General features: G+C 41.1%; 1 pseudogene; it reads right to left on the bottom strand.

Moving 5' to 3' along the window:
* Positions 1-2,846: 2,846 nt before the first annotated feature.
* On the bottom strand, positions 2,847-2,965 carry LOC123088688 (uncharacterized; annotated as a pseudogene).
* Positions 2,966-12,220: the final 9,255 nt, after the last annotated feature.

The raw sequence follows: 12,220 nt of genomic DNA, 5'->3' as shown, positions 1-12,220 counted from the left end.
CATCTCTTCCTTCGGTCTCCCTTTTTTTTCTCAAGTCGGTCCGATGGCGTCAGGAAAAACGGCGAGAGACAACTGATGGTTCAAGGGATAAAAGATGTCTTGTTGTCTTCCCGGAACATTTTCCGATGCCTGATGGTTCAAGGGATAAAAGATTACTCCACCCCCTCCCCATGTTGCAACTCAGTTACCTCACTTCTGACTGAATTGCAATTGCCTACTACTAGCCATTGGTAAAGAAGACACTAGTATATTTGACAGATAAACTATTTATTCTGACTAATGCACTTTATTGTTGTTTTTAATAAGTCCATATGACCTTTTGGTGGAGTTTTTATATCAAATGTGTATTCATCCAGATTTATACATAATTTTCTAAATCTTGGGAAACATGAAAAATTTGTCTGTGTTGCCTTTGGTTAACCCGTCCCCATGTCTAAAGTTTGCATGAATTTTAGTTTGAGACTATTGCCTTTTCTATTTGTTGAATAAACTGGAAGGAGAGAAATAACTACTTCCAAATCTATAGCGTCTAAATTAGATCCTAACTAGTTGGTTGACTAGATACTAAATACACATCTTTATAATTGGTTTTTTGCTTCGACATCGATTGAAGGACATCTTCATAGCCCGTTGATTAGCCACATCGATGCGAGACTTTCTTTTTTTCGACTCCCTTATTGATCTCTATCGCCGCATTCTATTCCACCTATAGTGCTATATTCATGACTCACACTCATGTATTGCGTGGGGTTAAAAATGCCAAAAGCGTTAGAAGTACGATCCAATTATCTGGTTTGACACTAGGGTGCTCATGATTTATATTTATGCGGTGAAGGCGGAGTCATGCCATGCTAACATGATAAAAATGAGTGGGATAATATATTTTGAAAAAGTAATGATTATGTTTCTTATATTCATGGATATTATTATGTTTATATTGTTACTTCATCATTTCTCAATGATTATACCGTAAAGAGATTACATGATACTACATGATACACATGTTAGATAACATTTTACATCAAAAATTCTGTTTTTATCATTTACCTGCTCGAGGACGAGTAGGAATTAAGTTTAGGATGCTGATACGTCTCCAATGTATCTATAATTTATGATTGTTTCATGCTATTATATTATCAATCTTGGATACTTTATATGCATTTATATGCTATTTTATATCATTTTTGGGAACTAACCTATTAACCCAGTGTCTAGTGCAAGTTACTGTTTTATGCTTGTTTTTGGTTTCCAAAAAATTAGTACCAAACGAAATCCAAACGCTACAAAACTTTTTGATGATTTTTTTCTAGACATAAGAGACCCTAGAAACTTCTGGAGGAGACCAGGCGCGAAGCGAGGAGACGGCAAGGCAACAGGGCACGCCCTGTTACTTTGTGGGCCCCACGTGGCTCTGTCTAACCTAATTCCATTTCTATAAATTCTCAAGTATTGGGAAACCCCAGAGAGCCACCCGAAACATTTTTCCCACCATCGCAAGTTTCTGTTCTTCCACGATCCCATCTGGAGGCCTTTTTCGGTAATCTACCGGATGGGGAATCGATCACGGAGGGCTTCTGCATCATACTTGCTGCCTTCTGATGATGCGTGAGTAGTTCATGACAGACCTACGAGTCCATAGCTAGTAGTTAGATGGCTTCTTATCTCTCTCTCTTTAATCTTCAATACAATGTTCTGCTCGATCTTCTTGGAATTCTATCCAATTCTTTTGTGGTGTGTTTGTTGGGGTACGATGAATTGTGATTTATGATCAAATTATTCTTGAGTCTTTTCTGAACTTTATTATGCATGATTGTCATAGCTTTGTATTTCTCTCCGATCTATCCGTTTGGTTGGCCAACAAGATTGATTTATCTTCAATGAGGGAGGTGCTTTGTAATGGGTTCAATCTTCCGGTGTCCTCACCCGGTGATAGTAGAGGTAGCGAGGCACGTATTTTGTTGTTGCCATTAAGGGTAAAACGACGGGGTTTATTCATACTGTTTGGTTTTTTTACTTTGTCTACATCATGTCATCTTGCTTAAAGCGTTACTCTATTTGTCTTGAACTTAATACCATAGATGCATGCTGGATAGCGGTCGATTGATGGAGTAATATTAGTAGATGCATGCAGGAATTGGTCTACTTGTCATGGACGTGATGTCTATATACATGATCATTGCCATGAATACGTCATAACTATGCGCTTTTCTATCAATTGCCCATCAGTAATTTTTTCACCCACTGTATGCTATGTGTTCGAGAGAGAAGTCTCTAGTGAAAACTATGGCCCCCGGGTCTACTTTTACTACATTATTAAAACCAAAAATACTTTGCTGTAATTTATTTACTTTATTTATCTATCTATCACCACCAGAATTAATCCTTGCAAGTAACGAGTTCAAGGGGATTGGCAATCCTCTCACCAGCGTTGGGTGCAAGTACTTGCTTTTGTGTGTGTAGGTGCTGCTAAAGATGGTTTGCTTGGTTCTCCTATTGGTTCGATAATCTTGGTTCTCACTGAGGGAAATACTTATCTCTACTGTACTGCTTCACCCCCTCCTCTTCGAGAAAAATCCCAACGCAGTTTACAAGTAGCAGACGTCAAGTTAGGATGTCGGGGATGTGGATTCTCATAGTGCACCCAACGCACACATGGGCGCATTGAGTGCGCGTCGAAGATCTTCTCCAGTGAGGTCTCTGCCGCGAGTTTGGTAGCCGCCAGCACCAACTCTGTTTCTGTGTTCCCACATTCTCACGCATGACGCACATGGGAAAATTACTAAATAGGTTGAAAATACATCGCGCAGCTACGTTCCCATGCCAAGAGACGAAAAAAATGTAAAAAGGGAATGCAACATGATGACTACCCAGGAGGTCACCCATTCTCGTACTACTCTCGCCCAAGCACGTTTAGCTTCAGAGTTATGATGGGATCCGACGCTTTAGTGCTGATATGATTGCATCCAACATGTTATCCATGTCTCCGGAGTTCCTAAAATGCCTAGTCCATGAGTTTTCCATCACCTAGACATCTACCTCATTTTCCATCTAGGGAGACATTTTTTCCATCTTTACCACCGTTTCTACTTTCTTAAATGCTTACTCCATGAGTTTGCCATCACTTAGACATCTACCTCATTTCCGTCTACAGAGACGATGTTTTCCATCTACCATCGTTTGGACTTCCTAAAATGCTCACTCCACGAGTGTTCCATCACTTAGACATCTAGCTACCCCGTTTTCCATCTACAGAGATGATATTTTCCATCTTTAACATCATTTCTACTTCCTAATGCTTACTCCATGAGTTTGCCATCACTTAGATATCTACCTCGTTTTCTATTGAAGGATATGATGTTTTCCATCTCCACCATCAATTTTAATTCCTAAAATGCTTACTCCACCAGTTTTCCATCACCTAGACATCTTCCTCCTTTTTCGTCTACAGAGACAATGTTTTCCATCTTTACTGTACTTTTCTACTTCCTAAAATGCTTACTCCATGAGTTTGCCATCGCTTAGACAACGACCTCATTTTCCATCTATGAAGATGAAGTTTTCCATCTTTACCATCGTTTCTACTTCCGAAAATGATTACTCCATGAGTTTGCCATCACTTAGACATCTACCTCGTTTTCCATCTACAGAGATGATGTTTTCCATCTTTACCATCGTTTCTAACTTCAAGTTTACCTTGGTCAGGGCTGTTAACGGGTATCGGATCCGGAACCCGCACTCAATAGCTAAACAATGACTAGTTACAGTAGATGCCACCTGTCGGTTAATCTCGACGAAAACACTTCCATGATGCGCCATTTATCATTATGGAAGTGGACACTTGCATGATGAAAAAGTGATTATTGTCATGGAACACATCTATGCCAGCACATGTATGACTATCTTGATTCTAACATTAAACCATCATGGGTGTACAGGGGTGACAGAAAACGTGGCCTACTGTAACTATTTTTGTACTGTTGATTGTAGGTTTTGCTTCGGAGGAGCATACTTTCAACTTACACTTCCCACTGATTAGTAATCTTAGGCTATCCATTTAAGGGAAATTATCACTGTCCTATAATCCTCTCTGCTTTGGGGCCCAACAAGGTATAGAAGAATATAAGCGTCTAGTCGATTTCAGTGGGTCAAAGGAATCCCACCTCTAAATCATGGTAGACTCTCAAACCACGGGACCACCTGATGGCCCAATGGTGGTGACCTAGATATCACCCAATAGCTATACTGTAGAAGACTCAGACCTCTCCCAATGCATTGGTGCTAAAGTGGGGTGCTAAGTGCATTAAAATGCTTAGCAACTAATGTCCCCAATGCACTGGTGCTTAGGTTTTGTAGCTAAGCCTCCTCTATTTAATTGTTTAGCAATAAAACTTCTTCATGTATTGGTTGCTAGTCTTTTTGCCTAGGTTCATGTGCTTAGCATTGGTTCTTATTGGGGTCACCATAATGCTCTCTCTCCTCTTTAAATGCTTTGCCACATCATATTTCTGCCTATGTGGCATCCTTAGCACCTGTACACCGTGGAGCATTGGGAAGGGCCTCACACACAAACTGACATCCTCTCCTTGCATCAACGATGAGTTGGTGGGGCCAAAATTAAACAAAGAAAGATAAACCTAGGACTTTTTATGTGTACTTAGGTTGCCCGTATTACCATGCATGCCAACTAGGCTTTGTTAATGATATGGTACACAATTAAATGAGGAAAGATAAGATGTGGTATCATATTAAATGTTGTACTATTTTGTGCTATGCATGGCAATTAATTATGCAATATAAGATATACTAACTTATAATACGGTGCGTGCATATGCGAAAAAGTGACTACGAATTCCCCTTTTTGTTTGTGAATCTCTGTTTGTATTCTTTGAGCGCACACCCATTAAGTAGCGATCAAATCAAGGAAATCAATCAAACGATCTCAATACCATGCCAGCCCAAATCATGATATTCACCAACTTGGATTTGGTTCTCCCATGAAAATCGCGTGTTGCAGAGATGAGAACCATGAAAAGAAAGATCCCGAATAAGAAAACAGAAACCGAGGAAGAGGAAACCACAAGAGTGAAGACTAGTAAAGTCTCGTCTTTTGTCATTCTTTGCTCCTTTTTTCACTCAATTATTCCCATTGTCTAAATACACATTTTGAACAATATAAGATACTAACTATTCATTTTGCATTTCTTTATCTTTTTTACAGAAGCCACAAAAAACGTCATTTTTCACCGAAACTTTGTGCATGCACATAGAATGTCCAGATATACCCGCAGGATTTTTGTTCCGATTTTTTCAACTTTTCAAAATGTGTATTTAGACAATGGTTGCATATGCACCTAGGAGCCAAAACACCGCGTTATAAATGCATTACAAAAATAGTAGCATACACTATTAATGGTCATACGCATGATACTAGTATATGATACTCCCCATTACGAGCAGCCTTTATATATATATGTCATTGGTTTATGACTATGTGCATGTTTGGAAACATTTAGAACCCTAACTACATTTATTATTCTATGCCACCACTTATGAGAGATATTACTAGCGAACCTATGAACATCTTGCGTAACAATTCACTTGTCCCTGTGGATTTGCTTCTTTTTTAATCCGACAATATATAATTATTTCTTTTATGATTATTCATTAACATCTTGCGTAACATAACTATTAGTGCAGTTGACAACTGCACTAAGCCAGTTGACAACATAATATATCTTGCATCTTATTTTGTAGTTGGTACACAAAGAGATACCAAACTCATTTGTTTCTTGGGGGTTGACAAATTTTATGCCATCCACTTAAGAAAAAATTACCGCTTACAACAAACCCTTCAGACGGGGCCTAATAATTGGCTATCCAATAGAATATCTAGCCATTAAATCCGGTATATATGCGCGTGCATCACAAGAAAGAGCGCTCATACCATTGCTCTTCTTCTGTTATGATTTTTTCTTCTCTTCATGCTGGATCTTGTAGGGGCTCAGGTACGAACGTATGGAGTCATACCGTTGCTCATCTCGTGGTTTGCAATCCCAGATGAATTTCTGTTTTTTTTTGCCTCTCTCTTTTGACCTAAAATAGTTTCATGGGCAGATGGCACACATGTTGGCGCACATGTGCTTGCTTAGATGGATTCTAGAAAGTGCTTTAAGTTCTTCAAAACAAATCATGCGTGCACTTCCTGACGGGGTCCATGCATGCATGCAGCACACATTAGATACGTGCCAGCTACATCGAAAAAATAAAGTAGGTATAGGCCAGCTTAATTGATCTCTGATTATCCTCTACGAGATCTTCGATATCCGTCTACATAGCTTTCTTACCCTTTCTTTAAACTGGCCGCATTTGATGAATCTTTTGAGAGTAAGCATGTGTAAAGCACTTTAGATATGTGCAGAACGACGTGCAAGTTCTCTTCCACAATCTTCCATTCAGTTAGAACATATATGCTACTCCCTCTATAAACAATTATAAGACGTTTTAGATCACTACTTTAAGGATCTAAAACATCTTGTATTTATTTACAGAGGGAGTACTTAACTTCATTCATTATAAAGCGGCCAGCCAAATCTTGCGTTCATGCATGGGTGGTCCTTCTGAAACTGGTACTGGTGATTTGGGGGATCTCGACATTATTATATGTAGGATTTTATCCGAGATCATTTGACCTTAAGCAGGAAGTTATGCATTTGGCTCAGATGATTCTGCCTCTCCTCACGGTCAAAAATATTTCGTCTTGGCGTGTCTCCCAGTCAAAAGTTAAGCCTTTATTTTATTACCGATACATTTGACATTTTTAATAGGACGAGAAGTATCCAGTGCAAAAGAATATCCAGTGCATTTACGTAATTTCTGTATGTCTCTCTACTTTATTTTTCTCACAACAAGATATTCTTTTGCTTGCATTGGTGATAAATTTGGAGCACTAGTAAGTTATTCACTTGTCTTAACTTCATTTTTCCTAATGTCAACATGAGACTAGTGTTTCTTGTTTTGAATATGATTTTTTTAATAGAGATTCCGGCCTCTCCATCAAGATTATTGTGTACGTACGAGAGAGAAAGAGAGAGCACTTTACTCTTTGATGAAGCACGCCAAGGGAGTACGATGCGGCTAGTCAGGCCATCTTTATATTTGTGAAAAAAGCAGGCAGCGCATGGAGAGGAATATGATACCTGCAGGCGCGCCTTTGTCCTTTACGCGATCGCCTACGCATGCAAAACAATGCAGACTGAGACTGATCGTGATCGGGTCGGTTACATATTATTAGGTGGATACGTATGTTTGGATTCATATGTTTGCGTGTTGTTCTACACAGTAAGTTGCTTTGCTCCTAATAATAAGCTCACTATGCATTTCTCCGTCATTTTTTTTGCGCGTGACATCTCTCTATCTTTTCTTTTAGAAAACTCCTGATCTATTCGTCTTCAATCATGACAGTACAACGAACACAAAAAATAATAAAAATTACATCCAGATCCGTAGACCACTTAGCGACGACTACAAGCACTGAAGCGAGCCGAAGACGCACCGCCATCATCACCCCTTCCTCGCCGGAGTCGGGCACAACTTATTGTAGTAGACAGTCGGGAAGTCGTCGTGCCAAGGCCTCATAGGACCAGCGCATCAGAACAACAACCGCAGCGGATGAAGAATAACATAGATCGAAAGGATCCAAACCGAAGGCACACAAACATAGATGAACAACAGCCAGATCCTAGCAAATCCACCGAGAATAGATCCGCCGGAGACACACCCCCACACGCCCACCAACGATGCTAGACGCACCATCGAAACAGGGGCTAGGCGGGAAGACATTTATTCCATCTTCAGGGAGCCGTCGCCGTCTCGCCTTTCCTGAGCAGGGCACAAACCCTAACAAATCTCAAAGAAACGAGTAACAATGGAGCCCTTCGCCCAACCCTTGTCAGGATTCACCGCGCCCCCTTGACCCTAGAGCCACCAGAGACAAGGCGGACCAACGGCGGTGTCTCTATCTTGGTGACATCTCTCTATCTTATACTACCTTCTTTTTGCGGGCAATCATATATTACTAATACAATGTGTAAAATGCACTCCAAATTCTACATTTGATTAAGTTCTTTTACTCGATATCCAAATGATTGTAAATGGCGCGGGACCTTAAGAAACAATTGCGGCAGGCTATTGTCAAGGTGGATAAAGAAGGCGCACACAACCATACATTATTGATTTATATAAAAGCACTAGTAGAAAAAGGGCCTGATGTTCAGCTCATTAGTCCTGGTTTGTATTTGAGCCGGCACTAATGTAACCATTAGTGTCGGTTCTAACGGCTAGGCGGGCCGCTCTCATTAGTACTGGTTCGTTGCGAACCTTTAGCATTGGTTCGTGTCACGAACCAGTGCTAAAGAGAGTGGCGGCAGGATGTTGTCAGACTGGGGCCCCTCCAGCACCTTTAGTATCGGTTTGTGCCACAAACCGATACTAAAGGTCGTCCTATATATAAACCCCTCGTCCACCCGAGCTCGCTCTGTTTTTCCCCTTTCCCCTCTCCTCTCTGTTCTTCCCCTCTTCCTCAAGCTCATCACACATTTTACCCAAATTTTGTCAAGATTTGGAGGCCCCCCATCCATTCAAGTGATCACAAAGGTAAGCAACTCTGTCCTTTCATCTCTCATTGCTAGCTTAGATCTTGAAATGCTTTATATAGTGATTAATTTGTGGGTTTTAGTAATTTGAAAGGAATTATATGTGATAGTTTATTTGATTTATATGCAATTTGAGCTAAAAAATAACTCTTAGTTTGCATATGTATGTGTGGTTTACTTAGTGCCTCCCGTCTCTGTCCTAACCACCGTCGATCGTCGCACTGTCCCGTCACCGCACCACCTTGTGGTGAGCCTCTTGTTCTTATATTTTTCATATAAAAAAAATCATGTTTGTGTGATTTAGATATATAATTACTTGTATAATTATCTTACTTGTACATTATTTGTTATTCATAGTGCCATGGTTTTGATATCCGTCCCCGTTGGCCCTCGTCCGGGTTATGATTCGGATGTGGCATATTTTTTTTATAACTATTTGTTGCATTTCGTGTTTATGACAAATTATTCCCATCAAGTTGACATAGATATTTTTATCTAGGAGGTATGTGAACCGGAAATTCCAACCGACCCTATTGTCGAGAGGTTAAATTTAGTTGAAAGAGAAAATGAGTATTTGATTTTTTTGAAAAGAATTGAGGGGGAGAAGATGGAATTGGAGTTGCATGTTGCCGATGTCGTCGATGATCACAAGATCAAGATGGAGAAAATGCTCTTGAAGATTAGAAAGATTAAAAAATATGCCATTGATAGTGAGGCTTGGTATCATTATGTTGTTGGATCAATTGTTACCTTAGTTGTGGTCTTGATCGCATTTGTTGTTGCATTTAAATGCTTCAGCTAGAGAGTTATTTGTATGTTTGTTTTATGAGAATAAGTGTTGTATGAACTTTATGTATGAACTTGTATTAATTTGGTCTTTTCGGTGCTATGTAATGAAGATGAGCCGGCAATGGATGTATGATGACCGATGCTCTTCACATTTTGTTGATGGCGTGCATACTTTTCTGCTTGCGACTGAGGCAAACAAGCGGGCGGATGGTTTTATGCCTTGTCCATGTGCTGGCAGTAAGAATGGTCAGAATTACTCTAAGTTAAAAACCATTCACATCCACCTGTTTAAGTCCGGTTTCATGCCCCTCTATAATGTTTGGACCAAGCACGGAGAAAGATGGGTTATGACGAAAGACAATGAAGAAGAAGAGGACGATGATAGCTATCCTGGCCATGGGTTCCATGAATACGATGATACAACAATGGGAGAAGAAGTTGAGCCGGCAATGCGGGAAGAATCTGAGCCGGCAATGTAGGAAGAAGCTGAAGAAGAGGCATCAGATGAGCCAGCTGATGATCTAGGTCGGGCCATTGCCGATGCAGAGAGAAACTGCACAAGTGAAAAGGAGAAGAAGAAGTTGCAGCGCATGTTAGAGGATCACAAGGAATTTTTGTACCTGAATTGCGAAGCTGACACGAAAAAGCTAGGCACCACACTGGAATTGCTGCAATGGAAGGCAGAGAATTGAGTATCTGACAAGGGATTTGGAAAGTTGCTGGTAATGTTAAAGAAGATGCTTCCAAAGGACAACGAATTGTCTGAGAGTATGTATGAAGTAAAGAAGGTTGTCTGCCCTCTAGGGTTAGAGGTGCAGAAGATACATGCATCCCTAATGACTGCATCCTCTACCGTGGTGAGTACGTGGATTTGAACGCGTGCCCGGTATGTGGTGCATTGAGCTATAAGATCACCCGCGATGACCCAGGTCATGTCGAGGGCGACCGCTCCAAGAAGAAGATTCTTGCCAAGGTGATGTGGTATGCTCCTATAATACCACGGTTGAAACGTTTGTTCCAAAACAAAGAGCATGCCAAGGCGATGCGATGGCATAGAGAAGACCGTAAGAAAGGCGGGAAGTTGAGAGTACCCGCTGACGGGTCGCAGTGGAGAAAAATTGAGAGAAAGTACAGGGAGGACTTTGCAGGTGACACAAGGAACGTATGGTTTGGTCTAAGCGCAGATGGCATTAATCCTTTTGGGGAGCAGAGCAGCAACCATAGCACGTGGCCTGTGACTCTATGTTTGTATAACCTTCCTCCTTGGTTGTGCATGAAGCGGAAGTTCATTATGATGCCAATGCTCATCTAAGGCCCTAAGCAACCCGACAACGACATTGATGTGTACCTAAGGACATTAGTTGAAGAACTCTTACAGCTGTGGAATGGAAAAGGTGTACGTGCGTGGGATGAGCACATGGGGGAAGAATTTGACCTAAAGGCGTTGCTGTTCATGACCATCAATGATTGGCCTGCTCTCAATAACCTTTCAGGACAGACAAACAAGGGATACCGCGCATGCATGCACTTTTTGGATGACACCGACATTATATATTTGAATAATTGTAAGAAGAATGTGTACATGGGACATCATCGATTTCTTTCGAGCAGGCATCCTGTAAGAAAGAAAGGCAAGCATTTCAAAGGTGAGGCGGATCACCGGATGAAGCCTCGCCACCATACTGGTGCTGATGTACATGATATGGTCAAGGATTTGAAGGTAATCTTTGGAAAGGGTCTTGGCGGACAACATGTTCCGGACAGACGCACACCCATGTGGAAGAAGAAATCTATATTTTGGGACCTGCTTTATTGGAAAGACCTAGAGGTCCGCTCTGCAATCAACGTGATGCACATGACGAAGAATCTTTGCGTGACCCTGCTTGGCTTCTTGGGTGTGTATGGGAAGACAAAACATACACCGGAGGCACGGGAGGACCATCAACATATGCACGGAAAAGACGGCATACATCAGGGTCATGCCAGCTACGCTCTTACCAAAGAAGAGAAGGAAATCTTCTTTGAATGCCTGCTCAGTATGAAGGTACCATTTGGCTTCTCGTCGAATATAAAGGGAATAATAAATATGGCAGAGAAAAATTTCCAGAACCTAAAGTCTCATGACTGCCACGTGATTATGACACAACTGCTTTCGGTTGCATTGAGGGGGCTTCTACCGGAAAACGTTCGATTAGCCATTGTGAAGCTATGTGCATTCCTCAATGCAATCCCTCAGAAGGTAATCGATCCAGAAATCGTACCAAGGTTAGAGAATGATTTGGTGCAATGTCTTGTCAATTTCGAGTTGGTGTTCCCACCATCCTTCTTCAACATCATGACGCACGTCCTAGTTCACCTATGCAAAGAGATTAATGTTCTTGGTCCTGTATTTCTACACAATATGTTCCCCTTTGTGAGGTTCATGGGAGTCTTAAAGAAATATGTTCATAACCATGCTAGGATAGAAGGAAGCATCTCCAAGGGCCATGAAAATGAGGAGGTCATTGAGTTTTGTATTGACTTTATTCCTGACTTTAAGCCGATTGGTGTTCCTGAATCGCGACATAAGGGCGGACTAGGTGGAAAAGGCACGCTAGGAGGGAATCAAATAATATGTATGGACGAGCATTCTCTCACTCAAGCACATTACACAGTTCTATAGAATTCTGCCTTGGTGGCTCCGTATATGGAGGAAAACAAGAATTTTCTACGCTCCAAACACCCGAAATAGTCTGACGACTGGATTATACGTGAACAAACGGGGACTTTCGCCGGTTGGT

This window comes from Triticum aestivum, chromosome 4A, assembly GCF_018294505.1.
Source record: "Triticum aestivum cultivar Chinese Spring chromosome 4A, IWGSC CS RefSeq v2.1, whole genome shotgun sequence".
Taxonomy (NCBI): domain Eukaryota; kingdom Viridiplantae; phylum Streptophyta; class Magnoliopsida; order Poales; family Poaceae; genus Triticum; species Triticum aestivum.
The sequence above is the reverse complement of the archived record's forward strand: the minus strand, read 5'-3'. Positions and strand labels throughout refer to the sequence as shown.